The sequence below is a fragment of the Vitis riparia genome, chromosome 13, assembly GCF_004353265.1.
Source record: "Vitis riparia cultivar Riparia Gloire de Montpellier isolate 1030 chromosome 13, EGFV_Vit.rip_1.0, whole genome shotgun sequence".
NCBI classification, from domain to species: domain Eukaryota; kingdom Viridiplantae; phylum Streptophyta; class Magnoliopsida; order Vitales; family Vitaceae; genus Vitis; species Vitis riparia.
The window spans coordinates 5,130,305-5,151,339 of NC_048443.1; the positions used below are offsets into that span (position 1 = coordinate 5,130,305).

The 21,035-nt window shown below is 34.3% G+C and overlaps 3 long non-coding RNA genes and 1 pseudogene across 3 annotated transcripts; 3 read left to right on the forward strand and 1 right to left on the reverse strand.

Moving 5' to 3' along the window:
* The first annotated feature begins 7,995 nt into the window (after window positions 1-7,995).
* LOC117929399 lies at window positions 7,996-8,805 on the forward strand. The gene is made up of 2 exons (XR_004653751.1): window positions 7,996-8,363; window positions 8,462-8,805. It is a non-coding gene; the product is annotated as an uncharacterized LOC117929399 (long non-coding RNA).
* Window positions 8,806-9,050: 245 nt separating this feature from the next.
* On the reverse strand, window positions 9,051-10,077 carry LOC117928206 (annotated as a pseudogene).
* Window positions 10,078-17,912: 7,835 nt separating this feature from the next.
* Window positions 17,913-18,580, forward strand: LOC117929401. The gene is made up of 2 exons (XR_004653753.1): window positions 17,913-18,089; window positions 18,187-18,580. It is a non-coding gene; the product is annotated as an uncharacterized LOC117929401 (long non-coding RNA).
* A 1,200-nt stretch (window positions 18,581-19,780) lies between these two features.
* LOC117929400 lies at window positions 19,781-20,599 on the forward strand. The gene is made up of 2 exons (XR_004653752.1): window positions 19,781-20,040; window positions 20,138-20,599. It is a non-coding gene; the product is annotated as an uncharacterized LOC117929400 (long non-coding RNA).
* The last annotated feature ends 436 nt before the right edge of the window (window positions 20,600-21,035 follow it).

A 21,035-nucleotide genomic window follows, 5' to 3' on the forward strand; every position in this document is an offset into this window, starting at 1 on the left:
GTTACTATGTGTTTTCACAAACCAAGTAGGCTTTTTAGTCTTTCAAGATATTAAAGCAATATTGTCAAAAGCATAAGGCAATGTTAAGGCGATAAAATTCCTTTTCACCCAAGGTGAAAGACAAAAAATAAGGCGATAGCCTAACTATAGTAAAAATAAAAAAATATACATATATTTACCTATTTGATATTCAACCAATATAAACATCTTCTTCAACAATTTGTTACGTTATTAGTTTTCATCCCTCATGATATTTTATTAAGTTAAAAAATTTATTAAAATGTTAAATATTATATCCCATATCATAAGAAACATCATATTGTTTAGAGATATTCATCGTGTTTAAATGCACATTCTACTTTTTCAAACTAATAAAAATTATATTAAAAAACAAAATAAGAGAATGAACATCATTAAGAAACTTTGGGCATCATCATCATAGTCATCATTGAAATTAAAATTGTCATCACTTCATCGAAACTGGATTGATAGCCTTCCATCTCATTATTACTATGACTAATAATATAATATCTCATTTATATTAGATTGAATGAAATTTCAATCTAATAAGTTTAATTTTAACTCATAGTCAAAAGTGATTGCCTCTTTATCTTGTGCCTTATCCCAAAGTGACTGTCTAGGCATTGCCTTTTTGAAGTCGCATTGCTTGGGTTTAAAGAGGCGATTTTATTTTCAAGCAACCCAAGTGATCACCTTTGATAACATTGAGTTAAGACTTGTACTTGAAAGAGATTATTGTGAAAGAAGATTCAGTACACGATTAAAAGCACAAAATCAAAGGTTATGTAAAACATATGCATGATCCCAAAACCACTCATGCAAGAGTCTACATTGAAGGATTCATGACTCATTTAGGGTCACTACCCAATAAAAAGAAGTGGCATCAAAAGCTGTCAAAAGCGTCATATCATGTCCATATTGCCATTGCAAAGAGTGATTTGGAAGCAATTGATGATGTAAATTTTGGGGATGATCCTATATATGTAGGGGGTAACTCCCTTGTTAATTAGGGNTACTAATCTTCCCTCTTGGTCCCGAATCCAATAGGCATGCACAAATCTCTACTTATCTGAAAACAAAACAAAAACAACAAAAACAAAAGAAAACTAGAAAAAAGTTAAGGTTAGAAAGAAAACAAAAGAAATTCTAAAATTAAAAGAAAGGAAATAAAATTAGTGAAAAAGGAATTCACCAAACTTGTGATGAAAGTCACAAGTAGCCTCTAAAAGGTTGTATCACTGTATTGTGGCACCATCCCCGGCAACGGCGCCATTTTTTATTCGCGCAAATTGATCCAGTCGGGTCATTTAATCAAAAACATTTATAAAACCTATGACCTCATACTAGTGTAGCAAAGCTACTATAGTGTAGTGGCTCTAGGGTCGAACTCTGGGATGGGTTTTCATTCTACCAGTGATATACTCATGATTAGAAATTAAATTTAATGATTTCCTTAATCAAAAACTTAAAGCTTAAAAAGAAAATAAAATTTGTTTTGAAAGTATTTGAACCTAAATTAACATAAACTAATTAAAAATGGAAGAAAGAAAGTTTCTCGGAGCTAAGGATTGCTAGGGTCAAGTTTAGAATGCAAAGTGGAAAATTCCGGATTTTTCTCCTCGCATTGGGGATTTAACCTATAGTTATTTCCCGAACCGGTGTAGGTTTAACAATGAAGATTTAATACATAAAAATCAATAGAAATGGTAGTCAAGGTCCATTAATGGCTTTAGACACTATATAGGTCTTCACCTTGAACCACTTTCCAATGGCTCGTACATGATAACTAATGGACTAATATGGATCTAGCAATAAGCATCCATAAAGACCTGAAGCTTACCATGTATTGGCCATTCAAAGTGATTCTAAGGGATTTAAAGCAAAACTTTGGATTAAAAAGCCATTTATGAACTTCAACTACCTGAATTTAATGCACGAGCATTTTCCACCTTTTCATCTGGACTTTTCACCTAGCTTCCTTCACTCCAAGAAACCAAGAGTTTAGCCTCTCATCCTTTGAGAAAACATCCTCAGAGGTTGTTTGGCTTCCAAGAAAGAGAAAATAGTAACGAGAAAATAGAAAATAAGAGTGCTCTGTATATTGCTAAGTGTTAAGCTTAACACTCGGGTTACATTCTTCAAGAGGTGATTTCCACCCCTTATATAGTTTTTACAAAAGCAAAGCATTTCATTGGCTTGTTACAAGGAGAAGAAAGGAAAATTACATCAAAAGAAACTTAAGAAAATATCTAAAGTGGAGTCGGCAAAAACAGAGGAGATTTCGCACCACGCATGGGGTGTGCGAAATTTTCGCACACCTGAAGGAGGTGTGCGAAATTCGCACACCATTCGCACACCATTCAGGAGGTGTGCGAAATTTTCGCACACCTGGAGCAGTTTTCTTCCGAAGGCCATAACTTCCTCGTTTCAGCTCCAAATCGTACACGGTTTGAAGCGTTGGATTCTTGACTTCCTGAGCTTTGAAACGGTATATAGCATATAAAAAATGGACTTCGGGAAGTGCTCCAAAAGTGCCCAAGAAGACTGCAGCTGCTGTCCTCTGATTTCCTCCTTGCTTCTCTTTTGATTTTCTTTGCTTCTCTTTGCTTTTCTTCTTTGGTTGGCTTGTCTTAATGATCCAAAAAGATGTCAAAACACTAAAACTAGCCACAAATATGATTAGAAGTCATTGCTAGGTCCTTAACATGCCAATTGGAATAAAGGTGAAGAATTACTACACAAAAGTGCTTAAAACATAATGACTTAAAGGTGTAAAATGGCACTTTTGGGTAGTAATCACCCCCTGTGAATGTGTATTTTCCTCTGTATTTGCTGATGTTCTCCTCTGTCGGTATCCAGGCTGTCACAAGTGTCTCCCTCTGTGCTTGAAAGAACTTTTATATCAGAAAATTCAACACATGAGTGAACAATTATGTGTTCACCCATGAAGCAAATTGACTTACAGTCTCGGAAACTTGGATAACCTCCCCACTGAGCTCAGATGTCAACAATTTGAGGCATGTGTTCATGTAAGTGACGCACTGCTTCTTGTTAAATTATGATTGCTCCTGAATAAGTCATTCCACACACTGGCGCAGTCTCACCGTAGCAGTTCTTTGTTGTTGTCAATGCCCCAGCACTCCATTGCCCCACTCACAGCCCCTGCACCCACTACATCAGGTCCATAGTTCCAGAGGCTCGTTCCAAAAATAGAAGAAAGCAAAGGCTTATGATGAACTATATCTATACAAGAAATTGCTCCAGATAGTGCCTTTAAACTCGTCACTAACAGGGCCACCTCGTTGGAGGCAAGGCGTTCTTTATGGTGCAGTACTCCAATCAGCTGATCATGACTATCACTATCACTATCACCCAAGGGGACTGATCGAAGAGCGTGTCTGACATGGTATACTAACTTCGAACCGCTGAAACTGACTTCCTCTGTTTCATGAAATCCAGCTCTAAGCCTGATGCTCACATGACGTAAATCACTATTTCTTCACCGATGTGTATCCCAGGATGCGCATAGATTTGAGTAGTCCTTCATGAATACCTGAGATTCCCAGGCTCGAGTCGCTCTCTACTGATCCCAAAATTTCCCGGCTTTAATGCACTAGTAAAACGATCTAGGGGTGAACACTAGGGCTCCAAATTTTGATGAAGAACCCTGTGAGAACGATGACCAACAATGTCACGAAGAAACTACTGCAGGAACATTTTTTTATCAAACGCATATCTCTGGCGAAATCTGGAAATGAATCCATGTGTTTCTCATTCCCCAGTTTGTTTGAACCCTCTTCGCTTCATCTGCCACTATTCCACATTCAAGAAATTCACCATAACGCACTTTAGATTTCCTTCCCGAATATCCATGCGATAACTAAGACAGAGCCCATAATAATCTGTGAGGTGGTAGGATTTGTTTGAGTGAGATAGGTTCAGGGGTATGTGAATATGGGTAGAATAGGAAGATGGGCAGATAGGGTGGTGGTATGAGAAGGTGGACGTGATGATGGGTACAATGGAGCGAGTCTGATTGGTTTAGAAGGAATGGATGGCATGTATGAATATGGGAAAGTGGGTTTGAACGGTGAGAGGTGGTGAAAGGATGGATAGAAGTGCATGTACGTGGTTAGTATGGGGATGAGAATGAGTAGGAAGATGAGAAAAGGTGAAATGAAGAATGGAAGGGCATGTATGTAGTGAGTATAGGATGATGGAGTGAACGACATGGGAGGATATGGGTGATAAGTTAAAGGAATGTATAATGGATGTTTGTGGGGCCAGGTAGGGATAAAGTAGACATAGAAGGGGGTTGAGAGTGATGGATATGGTAATCGGGTCCACTACTGGGAAAGGGCATTAAGTGAAATTCATGGGCCTAAAGGAATAGACCCAGAGGTAATGTTTGATGAACGGAGGGTGTAGTCATGGTCCATATCACATTAACCTCATGATTTTATGCCAATATTCCTAGCATAGCCCTGAAAATCACAGCAGCAGCTTCAAACGGCAAAACGAACGTCATCTCGGACAATGGAACCTCTCCGTTTATTTGCCGCGAGAACCCGTAGTAAACTACAATAACGACCACGGAAGTGATCCCCAAAACGGCACGACATCACACCATCATGCCTTGAGCGTAGGGAGAAAAAGTTGCCATCACATGCTTCTCATCGCCCTATTGTGACTAACAGCCATATTTACTTGCTGCGTCATCTCATACTCTCCCTTTGATAACCAAAACTGGGCACCTCCTTCAACCTGTATAACCTCTTATCTACTCACTCTAGTAACAATGCTTTGGAGATGCAGACTGCACAGGATAATAATGCATGGCTCTCTTAATATGTGAACATCGTATTGCCAATCAGAAATCCTCATAAACTGAACCCCCAGCTCTGATATTCAGTCTCATCAACGCACCAGTAACAGGGAAACAAAATGGAAGAAAAAAGGAGCCAAAAAAAAAACAGGGGAAAGATAGACGAGGAAATAAGTAAAAACATGAACGTATTAGAGCCTCATTTCAGGTGACATCCATAGGCTAATACGGGTGAGGGGATCTCAAGCTAGAGTTACAAAATATATGAGAAACATAACTCCATTAACTCCAAGCCAAACCACAAGGATAACAGCAAGATCAATAACAACAAGAAGGGAATGACCCAGAAAATCAAGAGATTCCAGCATATAATCGAGCCCAAACTGATGAGTAATGTAAAGCAAACCAAGATGAGAAGAATATGAATCAAAGTAAGCAAGAAAATCGCCTCAAACTTACCTGCAGCTGCCCTCTTCTCCTCTTCTCTCCTTCTCCAAGCTTCCCCCTCCAGAGAACACAGTTCCCTTTTCCTCTCTCTGAAAAAAAAAAAAAAAAAAAAAGCCTCCCAAATATCTCTAATGGCAGCACCCCTCACCTCACCCCTGCTGCCTCTCTCCACTAAAAATCACCAAACAAAAGCTCTCCCCATATCTTTTTTTCTCTCCCGGATTTGCCCCCTCCAACAACCTCTGCAGCAAAAGCCACCAAAAGGCACCACCCCCCAGCCTGCAGCCTCCACTCACTCTCACATGCAGCTGGCAACATTCTAACAGAAAAAAACAAATACGCTCCTCCTTCTAGAACATTCCTCCAAGTGTCCCTCCCCTAGTGGTTCTCAAAACCACTACTTTGATTCCACCACAGCCCGTCTCAGAGTGACACATGGCCACCTAAGGTGGTGACATCTGTCAAACTTGGCTGCAGCAAAGCAAACCTTGAATGGGGGTCTACAGACGTCTATGAATTTGAATTCCAACTCACTTCAACTAGTTACCCAAGTTCAACTATAAGCTAACCCTCAATCCATAGGCCCACAAAAGATAGAGCAGTTCAACCCTCTATTTTTTAGGGGTATTTCATCCATTAAGTGAGATTTTGAGAGATAAGCAACAAATTCATCCTCCAACCGAAAAGCCAGACAAAATAACATGTTTAAAAGCAAATCTTTTACTCATTGAAAAGTTATCTTATTATGTTCTTTTTAAGTGGCTTAAATTAGGATCTTAATGATACCCATATTTGTATAAATAATCTTGTCTTTTCAAAATATGAAAGAAGACCCAACTTGGACCAAAAATACCCTCAAATAAATAAAATCCAAACCCTTGAAATTTAAAATTAAAGATAGAAGAGGAAACAAAAATAAATGCACTCTTTGAAATCCACCCTTCATTCTTTTTCTTCTCTCCACACTTATTTTTTTATCATGTTGATTTAAAGCTTTATAACTATATTAGTCATTAATTTTTTTCATCTAAAACACTTTTTTATCTCCTTATAATCATCATGTTTTGAAACCCTAATCCTAAATAGTAATCATTATAATTTGAGTAGTTTTAATTTCTCCATCGACATCCATTATAGGTAGTCATCCATGTTTTATGGACATCTAGATAACCCAAGAATATGTTTGAAGATTTTTGCTCAAATTCAAATGATATAGCATTGTGGTGTAAGAGATATATGGGAAGGACATGATTTGTCTATATATTGGAGATCAAGAGCCAGATGCACTACGTGTCATATTAGTGGAGACCAACATTTTGTGATTAGTTGTCATACGATGGAACACACTAGTGGAGCCAGGGAAAGAATTGAGGGAGGGCAAGATATGAACTTCACTTCGGGGGAAGGGAGGGCAAAATAAGATTAAATAGCCCATACAACCCAGTGGTAACTATATACATTTTACAAAATTTGGGCTTGAGATCAAAACCTATTGCTTAAAAGCCCTTGGGCATAGTGTGGCTCCGCCCTTGATGGAATGTGCATTACATATATTAGACATGAAATTCAATATGATTGATTCATGTGAATTTTACAAAATATGATATGAATAGAGTTACATCGATGTTTCTTAGTTGTATTTAATCATATATATATGTAGAAGACATAAAAATAATTTATTTTATAGTATCAAAATATCATTTTTTTTGTGAAAATTAATTAAACATGACTATGTAGTTGCGTAAGTCTTATTCGTTTACAACTAAATACTTCTTTCATTTTTGGGATTGATATTCTATTTCTTTATATATTAATTTCATTTATTTATATTTTTCATTTCTTTTATACTTGTGTTCACAATTCAAATTTAATCACATACTTTAAGGTGAAGATTTAAAATAAGGTATGATAATAAAGATGTGCCATAGAATTTTGGTAACACATAAAAATTATCAACAAAAATCTAAAAGAAGCTTTCACAAAAGTCTTTGTTCTAGTAACTCTTTTGATTTAACCATTGTTGTTGTTATATGTGGATGGATCTGAGGTTGCTTTGGTGTTGTTTGTGGTTTTATTGGGATTTTGAGTTTTTGTGTTGTTGATGTCTTGTGTTTTGTTTTCTCAGGTTCTAAGATTCAAGGGTTTTTTCCCTTTTGGATTTTTCCTTAGTTTTTGGACTTTATTGTATGTTTTTGGCTCCTTTATTTGAAAAAGTTGGTTCACCAACAACAAAATGAGTATCCGTTTTTAAGAAACACTTCTAATTTAAAAAATAAAAATAAAAATAAAAATTAGACATTTGACAAAATTTAGAAAACACTTTTAAAAAGAAAAAAAATGACATATTATTATTTTATTTTTTTGGCAATACTTGATTGGTGATTTTCTCAAAAACATATTTCTAGAAAAAATGTTTCCACTAAAAACACTTAAAAGAGAAATATTGTAAAACACACTCTCAATTATAAGAGTCATTTTACCCAATTAGGCCATTGTTATCCAATCTATAATCCAATTGGCACCAAAAAATAAAATAGCAATTAAAGATAAGGACATGAGGGGTGGTTGTAGGTTTGGGTAGGAGAAATAAAAATAGGAGGTAATCCATTTGTCACTCTGTTCTACAAGAAAGACTTGGACTTTCTTGCTCTCTTTTTTTCTTTTAAAGATAAGGACATGAGTGGTGGTTGTAGGTTTGGGTAGGAGAAATAAAGATAGGAGGTAATCCATTTATCAATCTGTTCTACAAGAAAGACTTCTTGCTCTCTTTTTTTCTATTTTTCTTTTTTGACCATGGAAGGTGCAAGGATGCTTGTAGGGGGGGATCCTAGTTGGTTCTCCATCAACTAGTGTTCTTCAAAGGTACCATTTTCCAGTCAAAGCACACTCATTTTTTTCTCCTCTCCCTCAGTCTATTTAAAGGTCGAGGAAGAAACAACAGTTTCTCTACAACATCAAAACATGGTTTTTCACAAGGTTTCTCCTACCATTTGCATTCTTCTTTCAGTTTTACTTCTCTTTCTCTCTCAGGAAACCCTATCGCGGGAATTGATCCAAGTTGCTCCATACGGTAAGTACTTTTCCCTCAGTCATGGTCTTGGGGTTTCCAGTTATTGCGTCTACTTTATGCAGACCTGAAAAATTTATTTCTGGTTTGGGTTCTTGCAGAAGATAAAACTGTGCACTTGGATGGCCCGATATCTGGAAGCTGCACCGGTCAAGACAAAAGTTCACTGGAGGCATGCCCACCTCCTGCCCGTATCCTCGGTTCCCCTCCCACCTAGTAATCTGGGTGATGCCCTAATGTCTCTTCCATCAGTTACTGGGAGATTTAAATGGGAACAAGAAGGAATGATTTCCTCGGATGTTGTTATGGCTTCGAAGAGAAGACTACACTATGTTTTCATGTAATGAATAAAATGTGTGCTGCTTTCAGCCCTGGTAGATAGGTTTGACTAAAAGCCAACCTCTCAAAACCATCCCTATTTCAATGAAGGGCCCCAAATGTTTCTGAAGTAAGTGTGATAGATACGAATGAGAAACAATATGTGAAATCAAGAGAAATTGGAGGCATCTCCAAGAGCATATCAGTGACAATACAGACTTTGAAATAATGTTGATTCCTAATCTACTTGATCTAGGTTGTTTCAGGTCAGGCATTAAGAGAACAGTAAGCTTGTTTTAAATGCAATGAAAAATTAAAAATAAAATCGTTTTCAATCATCAATTCAGTCTTGCTTGTGAACTGCAAAGCTTCTCAAGCAACAAGGCTCAACAAATGCCAGCTTGAATCATGAAAGGCTCCAAAATAATCATCTGAAACTACCTTGATTGCAAATTCACACGTGAACTTTCGAACAGCCAAGATATGCCTCGAGGAATCAACAAGAGTTGAGCTCCTAAACTCTGATACATGCTGTTCATATGTCCCAAAGCTGTTCCCAAACAACACAATATCATTCAAACGCTCTGTTCTCCAATTTGCCTGTACAAGATTATTGTATAACTCTGCCTCACAGTGTGGCACGAAGAACAGTATAGGCTTTGAAGCTTGTCACCGACCTTGCTCATTGACTGATAGAACAGAACAATCCAGGGCTTCCAACACTCTAGATTCTGTCGCAGAAAGAATTGGATCAAATACCTCGATATCCCCAATCCAACAGAACTTTCTTTTCAGCAAGATTGCCAGGCTAAGCTGCAACCGAGGGGTTTCATATGATTCAATGCTGCCTATACCATATACTACCATCTGCATCTTTAATTCAGATCCCAGAACCCTGAAAAACGCCTCCAACATGTGAGGAGTCTGGACTTGATCCAAAAGAACATGATGAAATGTAGAGTTTTCAAGTTTCTCTATGCAGATCTGGATCTTCTGCGTCAGTTTTGTTTCTCTATGATGATCCATTTCAAGATCAGCTGGTGCTCATGGTCGTCAATGTTCTTCAGGATGCTTGCTCATGAGGAAATTTCATCTCGGCTTACCACGACAAGGTAAAACAACAGTCCAATCACTAATGATATTAGCACTGTCAAGGGTGATAGTTTTTGCAGAAGCAGCCATAGTCTATGCAGAGATTTTTTTATTGTTAAATGCAGCTCATGATTTTTAGAATCCATAATCTGCAACTAATTTCCACTATACTATCACCCAAGACATTGTTGATTCAATTTATCAAATTGTGTCCAAATACCTCCCACTTGTAATTTGTAAGATAAGTCAATAGCAAAACAATACATGATAGAAAACTCCCAACAGCCCCAAACAAGGAGGAGAAGCCAAGTAAGATAAATACTTGATCAAAGCACATGTCTCACATAGACTAAATCAAGGAGTTCAAAGCATAAACATGCATACAAGCAAATAATTCACACATACACACCTGAATGACCATGGTGCTTATTGGTTCATGATTATGTCATTATGCAGGTGTGCCTAACTCATGTTTGATAACATGCTCAGAATTTTTTATTTAACTAGAATGGCAAACAATTAACTGGGCTATCAACATATTAAACATCTGCTTTAGCGATCATTGATCGAACAAAACTATTGATAACTAGTTTTCTCATAGGAGGGGGAAAAATCAGCGGGACACCCTCAGTTAAGTAATTGAAGATCAAATTAAATCATTTACACAATAAACACAATTTTCTGAATGTTTTGCCCATAATAAGTAAATGTAGAGATATCTTGGTTGCTAAAAGATTCAACTTCAATTTCACAGGCATCAAAAACAGATCCACCTTATTCATCACCATCAAGGACACCAATATAATCAGACTGATATTATACAGATCCTACAATAAACAAGTTTTTCATGTACAATTAGTATTGACATCAAAGTAAAATAGCACTTAACATTTTATCAAAATTGAAAAGATATAACTGAATCCCATGTTTTCAGATGTTGGGATAACTGTACCCGACACCTCTACCTAAGCCCATGCAACATAGGTCACATCTATTTAAGTTCTAATTCCATTATTTGAAAGGTCATAATCCTATGAAATGTGTTCACCTGTAAATTAAGCAAGTTATTACATATTGCATGCCTTCATTTGCATCATTTCTATACTTGTCTTTGTCTCTTGTTTTTATATCTTGTTCTTTTCGCAATCTTTAATTATCGTGTTTTTTTACGTTTTTGTCACAGGTTCTAGTACCTGATTATTTTCAGGCAAGCTGCAATTCCTAATCTTGTTCTGACGTATAGATGAGGCATGATGTAATGGATAGTAAGTCTAATATTTCTATTGCTACTGATTCTTATTAATTAGATTTGGAATGACATTAATAGTAATGATAATATACACTCATAGTATTCATCAAGGTCTGCCTAAAGTATAAATATGTTTTTTCTTGGGTTCCGAAAAAATATCATCAATCAGACGGTATCATTTGTACATATTTAAGTTTTATTATTTATATTATAGTCCTATTTCTTTTGTATCCTTGTCCGTAGATTTCATTTATTTGTATTTTTGTTTAATAACTTGTTCCACAGTTAAAGCTTCCGAAGGACATCCTAGAAAAATATAGATAGAATCATTTTTGAAGTAATTGGATCCCAAATCAAAATTGTTGACTATTTTTTTCATATATATATATTGTTTTATGTAGCCCACTCATTTGGAATTAGTACTCTTAAGAGCCTCAATCATTCTTTAATTATTGGGTTTGTCTTGTTTAATTGGACCAAATTAAATAAACAACGCCCCCTTTACACAGATTTTGTTGTAACTATCATTCATTGATTATAATACTAACTGTCGGAGTAAAATAAAAAAAAGTTCATGTTAAGTTTAGAATTTTTCTTTTTTTTTTTTTTTTATGTTTGTACTTATCATTTTATTTAGTGGCATGTCTTCTTTTTGTTTTTTTATTGTGACTTATCATTTTATTTATTTAACCAAAAAATAAAAAAGAAAAGAAAATACAAAAATAATTAAATAATTACGGATAAGTGCAAGTGGACGGACATCCATCTTTCTAGAATGAATGAGTTGTCTATTTTGGATTGAATTTAGACTCCACACTTAATCCATGCTACAATAAGTCTTTCTTCTCGGATGATTCATTGCGTCTAGAAATTAAGAACATGCTGTGATGTAATATCATGAACAATTTTTGACGAAACAACCTTGAAGTTGATGTTATGTAAAAGATACAAGATTAGTGGTAATCCATTTGTCAACTGTGTTAGTGTCAGAGTACTGTGTTCGTTTTTAGCAGAAGGAAGGCTTGAGATTTTCTTGCTTTTCTCTTTTTTTTTCTTTGCTGGAAGGTGCAAGGAAACTTGTAGGTGGGATCCTAGATGGTTCACCATCAACTGGTGTTCTTCTAAACCATTTTCCCACTCGAAGCACACTCATTTTTTTCTCCTCTCCCTCAGTCTATTTGAAGGTCGAGGAAGAAACAACAATTTCTTCACAACCTCACAAGATGGTGTTTCACAAGGTTTCTCCTACCATTTGCATTCTTCTTTCAGTTTTGCTTCTCTTCCTCTCTCAGGAAACCCTATCGCGGGAATTCGTCCAAGTTGCTCCATATGGTAAGTACTTTTCCTCGATCATGGTCTTGGGGTTTGCGTTTACTTTGTGGAGACCTGCAAAATTTATTTGTGGTTTGGGTTCTTGCAGAAGACAAAACTGTGCACTTGGATCGCCGGGCATCTCCAAGCTGCTCCTGTACGGCCCCTAATATGCGATGCATGCCTCCTGCCCCCCCTAATAAGGCGAAGCCATGCATACCTCCTGCCCATATCGTCGGTTCCCCTCCCACCTAGTAATCTGGGTGATGCCCTAATGTTTTGTCCATCAGTTACTGGGAGATTTAAATGGGAACAACAAGGAATGATTTCCTCTGCTGTTGTTATGACTTCGAAGAGAAGACTAAACTATGCTTTCATGTAATGAATAAAATATGTGCTGCTTCCAGCATAGGTAGATTGGTTTGACTAAAAGCCAACCCCCAAAACAATCCCCATATTAATGAAAGGCCCCATATGTATATGAAATAAGTGTGATTGATATGAATGAGAAATAATATGTGAAATCAAGAGAAATTGGAGGCATCTCGAAGAGCATATCAGTGATAATACAGACTTTGAAATAATGTCGATTTCTAATCTACTTGATCTGGGTTGTTTCTGGTATTAAGAGAAGCAGCCATAGTATATGCAGAGATTTTATTGTTAAATGCAGCTTATGTTTTTTAGAAATTGATAATCTGCAACACCAAATGCTAGGGCAACAATATACACTAATTTCCACCAAGACATTGTCAATTTAATTTATCAAATTGTGTCCAATACCTTGCCACCTGTTATTTGTAAGCATGAGTCAATAGCAAAACTATACATGATAGAAAACTCCCAACAGCCCCAAACAAGGACGAGAAGCCAAATAAGATAAATACTTGATGAAAGCACATGTCTCACATACACTAAATCAAGGAGTTCAAAGCATAAACATGCATACAAGCAAATAATTCACACATACACACCAGAATGACCATGGTGCTTATTGGTTCATAATCATGTCATTATGTAGGTGTGCCTAACTCATGTTTGATAACATGCTCAGAATTTGTTATTTAACTAGAATGGCAAACAATTGACTAGGCTATCAACATATAAAACATCTGCTTTGGTGATCATTGATCAAACAAAACTATTGATAACTAGTTTTCTCATAGGAGGGGGAAAAAATCATTGGGACACCCTTAGTTAAGTATTCGAAGATCAAATTAAATCATTTACACAATAAACACAATTTTCTGAATGTTTTTCCCATAATAAGTAAATGTAGAGATATCTTGGTTGCTAAAAGATTCAACTTCAATTTCACAGGCATCAAAAACAGATCCACCTTATTCATCACCATCAAGGACACCAATATAATCAGACTGATATTATACAGATCCAGCAAAATGAAATTTCAAATCCAAATACATTTACCAATAACCAGCATAAACCAAAACACTAAGGTCTCAACTAATCGGGATTGAATTTCAATAATAATAGTTAAGAATAGATGAACCAAATTTGATCCAACCGGACTCAAGCAACTCCATCCAACACAAAGTCATTGACATCAAACCCAAGTCAAAGAAAAATATCCTAATAACAAAGCATTACAAGATAGTTTTATTACTATATTTAGTGGGTTCTAATTCATTTATACATAGAAAATGTTCAAAGACAGTTGCAGCCGGCACCCATTTAAATCATCTCATTGTTTCCATGTGGGGAAGCCCTAGTTGCAGATTCAACCAAAAGGAAAGAGGGGAAGAAACCTACAGCTCAAAAGAATCATCTATACAAAAGAAATATTGAGAAATCTAAGAAACCAAAGTCTTTAATTAATGTTTGGAAGAGAAATCCAATCATCCTTTACAATATAAGATTAAAAATATAATAATAATAATAAACAAAAGAAAATTTTGTTGATGGGACACAACTCACACAGCCATGTTCCAACACATCACTCCCATATTTGGTGTATTTATTACTACAAAAAATAGTCTCTCCAAGCCCAATAAGCAATTGATAATCCAACCTTACATTCATTTTATTTTGTATTTTTTTTCCTTCCATTTGTATAATTATCATATAATAAAAATTCATACTCTTTTCTCATTATTTCAGAGGTGAGCCAAATATATGTAATAAAATTATTTTAATTTAGTTCATAACTTTTTTTTTAATGTCAATTATAAACTATTATCCAATATCAAATAATTATTTTAAGAATTTTGTTAAAAAATAGATGGAAAAACTTGTTTGATTTAGACACATAAATATATTATAATATTAGATAAAAGTCAAGTTATTGTTTTTCCATGGATTTCACCATTCATTTTTTGACAAAATCTTATTAAAAGGGCTTATTAGATATCTGCACACAAATTATGGTTAGTTTTTTTAAAAGAAAAAAGGATTAAATTGAGACACGATCAAATTAAAAAAAAAAAAAACCAAATGATTTAGAAAATGAAAATCGATTTTCTTTTTTTTTTTTTCTTTTTTTTAAATTAGTGAGTTAAAACCGTGTTTTTCCTTTCTTTTTTTTTTTCCTAATGTCTTTGGGATCTAAATTAGGAAGAAAAAAATATAAAAAAAGAAAAAGAAAAAAAAAAGTTTATGGGAGCATGGATTCCTAGCCCTACTAACAAGGCAAGGAAGGTTGAGAATTTAGTTCACCAAACCCTAGAGACATGGCAACTCATCCACATTAAGTTTGTTCATATGAGGTTCTTATAAGTGGTGGATGAGTCACGTATAACAATGAGTTATCAATAATTTAAGGGGAGAGTGGAGCAAAGCAAGGGACGTGGGAGAGTAATAATGAATCAACAAACTTAATCCATTTTGTGGAATCCTAGGCAGGAGAAAGAATAAAAAGGCAATTAAAGATAAAAAAAACAACTAAAGATAAGGATAGGAGTAGTGGTTGTCGGTTGGGTAGGAGAAAGAAAGATTGGTGATAATCTATTTGTCAATTGTGTTACTGTCAGGGGGTGTTTGGTACATGGGAATAGGGAGTGGGAATAGACATCTCATTCCTTTTCTCCCTTATTCCTATGTTTGGATAAATGTTAAGAAGGCGGAAATGAAATAAAAAATTATTCTAGCAGAAATCAAATCCAACTTATGAGTCGGATTTGCATTCATTAAAAGTAGGTGGTATTCTGATTCATTAAACCTATTTGATAATATAAAATAACCTAAATTACTATTTTACCCTCTTATCTTGTTCTTCAAACCCGATGTTTATTTTCTTTGTAAAGGTAGAGATTCATTCATCATCCACTTCTTATCTTCTTTGCAAAGTTATAGACCCACTCATCATTCAATTCTCTACAACAAGTGATTCTTCCAAATTAAATCAATTAAACTTTCCACGATATTTAAAAAAAAAAAATCAATTTCTAATTTATAGAGTTTTGGATGTTCATTTTGATTGTTGGATCTAGGATTCGTCATTGTTTGCTGCAACTAGGTTCTGAAAACTCCCTTCTACATCTTCGATCAGGTTTACCTTATTTTCTCTTTCTTTTTCTACTTCTTTATATGTGTTTCTTCTTCTCTATAAATCGATTAATTTTTTTTTATTTATTTATGTTTGGAATCTTTGATGTTTCTTTATCTTGTATTAATGGAAATTGGAGAGAAAATTTGAAATGGTTGGAAAAAGATTTTTCGATTTCACGTGTTTATAATATTGAAAATTTTTAATGGTTAGGAAAAAAATAAAAAGAAAAAAACAAACAAAAACAAAACTTTTGGTTTTTTTCCCCTTTGTTTATTATTATCGGCGTCTTCCTTTCCTAGTTAAAGCTATGGATTCTGCCGTCTCGCAGAAAATCTGCTGCGTTTCCGGCTCATTTTGGAACTTTAGCATGGGCCACAGTGAAGATCTCTTCATATCATTGCTATTTAACAGTAAACAAACCATTAAGCACCGAGAAACCAACATTGATTAATTTTTTTATTCCAGCTGCTATTGATCTGGTACTTATATTGAGAACTAGAATGAAGTTTGTGTTTTTTTATTTCCTTTTTTGCAAATAAGAAATAAGTATTTGGTAGCTTTGACAATTTATATGTTCTTATATTTTTTTTTCTCTTTTTTTTTCTTAGTAAAATATAATTCTATAGCTTTTTTTGCATGACAAATTATTTAAATTTTTGATAAAAAAAACGAATATTTAAAATTTTTTAAGGTTATGGATTTTATCGGATATGATACTTGTTGAAAATTAGAATAAATTAGAATTCTTTTATTTCCTCTTTTGAAAATAGGAAAAACATTTGCTAGCTTTGAGAATTTAAATATTATAATAAATAATTTTTTTTTGAAAAATATAATTTTATAACTACTTAAGCATGACAAATTATTCAAATTTTTAATAAAAATAATAATTGAATATTTGTGCATTAGGGTTATAAGATTTTTTATGGTTAATTTTTTATTTATTGAGTATATATATATATTTTTAGTCTTATTATTTAATAACAAAAAACCTCTCAAATTTTATTTTTTAAAAATAAAAGTAAAAATAAAAAAATATTTTAAATTATATGTGAGGATATTATTGTAAATTTATTTCTTTTTCATTTCCATTCCTATTATTATCAAACATTGGAATGGAAACAAATAATCATTCCAATCTTGCATTCCTAAGTTCATCCAAATGCTAGAAATGGAATCATCAAATCCATTCCATTCCACTAAGAAATAGGAAAGGAAACAAAATATTATTTCCATTCCTTATTCCGACATACCAAACACCCCCTCAGAGTACTGCGTTCGTTTTTAGCATAAGGAAGGATTGAGATTTTCATGTTTTTCCTTTTTTCTTTTTTACTAGAAGGTGTAAGGAAACTTGTATATTCGTAATCACGAATATATCGATATTTTGATTTTAAGGATATATCAAATATATTGGAAATATATCAAATATATTGGACATATATCGACAAATATTTTGATCAGTTGATCTAAAATTAATCAAAATTTATAAAAATATTAAAAATAAAATTAGAAGTATAATAGACTTTTTAAATTTATTTTGTTGAAAAACTTAATATATATATATATATATAAGTGTACATTGATTATTAAATTACATTAAATATTATTCAATAATAATATTGTGATATGATTATAATATGTCTAATTTTAAAATATATTTAATATTAAAATTATGATACATTTAATTCAATTGTATTAAATGATATAAAATAAATAATAATAAATGTATATTTCTTTAATATTAAAAACACTATGAAGAAAATTATCATAATAATTTTTATATTTTTGTTAATCTAAAATTTTCATTTAATTATAATTAATTTATTGTTTAAAGTATTTTTTTAATACAAGACTTTTAGCAGAAGGCAAACTTGCCTCGATGGTTTGCGGGATGGTTATGCAATTTTTTTGTGGGGGGGTTAAGCTCATTTTTGAGCTTTGACCCGCATTGACCGCCGATATATCCGCCTTAAATATCCTTTCTAACTCAGTAACTCCATAGATAGCTTGTAGGTGGAATCACCATCAACCGGTGTTCTTCTAAACCATTTTCCCACTCAAAGCACACTTATTTTTTTCTCCTCTCCCTCAGCCTATTTGAAGGTCGAGGAAGAAACAACAATTCCTTCACAACCTCACAAGATGGTGTTTCACAAGGTTTCTCCTACCATTTGCATTCTTCTTTCAGTTTTACTTCTCTTCCTCTCTCAGGAAACCCTATCGCGGGAATTGATCCAAGTTGCTCCATATGGTAAGTGCTTTTCCTCGATCATGGTCTTGGGGTTTCCGGTTATTGCGTCTACTTTATGCAGACCTGCAAAATTTATTTCTAATTTGGGTTCTTGCAGAAGATAAAACTGTGCACTTGGATGCCGGGGTATCTCTAAGCTGTTCCAATCGGGCCATTAGTAAGGTGAAGCCATGCCTACCTCCTGCCCATATCGTCGGTTCCCCTCCCACGTAGTAATCTGGGTGATGCCCTAATGTTTTGTCCATCAGTTACTGGGAGATTTAAATGGGAAAAAGAAGGAATGATTTCCTCTGCCGTTGTTATGGCTTCGAAGAGAAGACTAAACTAAGTTTTCATGTAATGAATAAAATATGTGCTGCTTTCAGCATAGGTAGATTGGTTGGACTAAAAGCCAACCCCCAAAACCATCCCCATATGAATGGGAGGCCCCATATGTTTATGAAATAAGTGTGATAGATATGAATGAGAAATCATATGTGAAATCAAGAGAAGGCAAGGAAGGTTGAGAATTGAGTTGGTTGATATACTTTAAAGCCCACTGACGTTGAAGGGAGGTGATTGGAGAAAGTGTGTGTAGGAATGCGCCTAAGAAGAAGCCATGAATGGGGGCCTCAATGGTCATCACTCTAGTTCCCCAAACCCTAGAGACATGGCAACTCATCCACATTAAGTTAGTTCATATGAGGTTCTTATAAGTGGTAGATGAGTCATGTATAACAATGAATTATCAATAATTTAAGGGGAGAGTGGAGCAAAGCAAGTGACATGGGAGAGTAATAATGAATCAACAAACTTAATCCATTTAGTGGAATCCTAGGCAGGAGAAAGAAAAAAAAAAGGGCAATTAGAGATAAGGACAGGAGTAGTGGTTGTAGGTTAGGTAGGAGAAAGAAAGATCGGTGGTAATCTATTTGTCAACTGTGTTACTATCAGAGTATTGTGTTCGTTTTTAGCATAAGGAAGGCTTGAGATTTTCATGTTGTTCCTACTTTTTATTTTTTTACTAGAAGGTGCAAGGAAACTTGTATATCCGTAATCACGAATATATCGATACTTTTATTTTAAGGATATATCAAATATACCGGGAATATATCAATATATCGAAAATATATCAAATATATCGAAGAATATTTTGATAGAAAAATATGAGTTCATCTAAAATTGATCAAAATTTATAAAAATATATATATAAAAAATTATTAAAAATAAAATTAGAAGTATAATAAACTCTTTAAAGTTGTTTTGTTGAAAAAATTAATATATATAAATGTACATTGATTATTAAATTATATTAAATATTATTCAATAATAATATTGTGATATGATTATAATATGTCGAATTTTAAAATATATTTAATATTAAAATTATGATACATTTAATTCAATTATATAAAATGATATAAAATAAATAATGATAAATTTATAATTTTTTAATGTTAAAAACACTATGAAGAAATTTATCATCATAATTTTTATATTTTTGTTAATCTAAATTTTTTATTTAATTATAAAATAATTATAATTAATTTATTATTTAAAATATTTGTTTAATATTTTATTGATACGATATTTTTAATATATATATATATATATATATAAAAGACTTTTAGCAAAGGGCAAACTTGCCCCGGTGGTACGCTGGATGATTATGCTCATTTTTTACCTTTGATATATCCGCCTTAAATATCCTTTCAAACTCCATCCATAGCTTGTAGGTGGAATCACCATCAACCGGTGTTCTTCTAAACCATTTTCCCACTCAAAGCACACTTATTTTTCTCCTCTCCCTCAGCCTATTTGAAGGTCGAGGAAGAAACAACAATTTCTTCACAACCTCACAAGATGGTGTTTCACAAGGTTTCTCCTACCATTTGCATTCTTCTTTCAGTTTTACTTCTCTTCCTCTCTCAGGAAACCCTATCGTGGGAATTCGTCCAAGTTGCTCCATATGGTAAGTACTTTTCCTCGATCATGGTCTTGGGGTTTCCGGTTATTGCTTCTACTTTATGCAGACCTGCAAAATTTATTTCTAATTTGGGTTCTTGCAGAAGATAAAACTGTGCACTTGGATGCCCGGGTATCTCCAAGCTGCTCCAATCGGGCCCTTAGTAAGGTGAGGCCATGCCAACCTCCTGCCCATGTCGCCGGTTCCCCTCCCACCTAGTAATCTGGGTGATGCCCTAATGTTTTGTCCATCAGTTACTGGGAGATTTAAATGGGAACAACAAGGAATGATTTCCTCTGCCGTTGTTGTGGCTTCGAAGAGAAGACTAAACTATGTTTTCATGTAATGAATAAAATATGTGCTGCTTTCAGCATAGGTAGATTGGTTGGACTAAAAGCCAACCCCCAAAACCATCCCCATATGAATGAAAGGCCCCATATGTTTATGAAATAAGTGTGATAGATATGAATGAGAAATCATATGTGAAATCAAGAGAAATTGGAGGCATCTCCAAGAGCATATCGGTGATAATACAGACTTTGAAATAAAGCCGATTCCTAATCTACTTGATCTGGGTTGTTTCTGGTACTAAGAGAAGCAGCCATAGTATATGCAGAGATTTTATTGTTAAATGAAGCTTATGCGTTTTAGAAATTGATAATCTGCAACACCAAATGCTAGGGCAACAATATACACTAATTTCCACCCTACTCTCACCCAAGACATTGTCAATTCAATTTATCAAATTGTGTCCAATACCTGCCACCTGTTATTTGTAAGCATGAGTCAATAGCAAAACCATACGTGATCAACAGCCCCAAACAAGGTGGAGAAGCCAAATAAGATAAATACTTGATGAAAGCACATGTCTCACGTACACTAAATCGAGGAGTTCAAAGCATAAACATGCATACAAGCAAATAATTCACACATACACACCTGAATGACCATGGTGCTTATTAGTTCATAATCATGTTATTATGCAGGTGTGCCGAACCCAT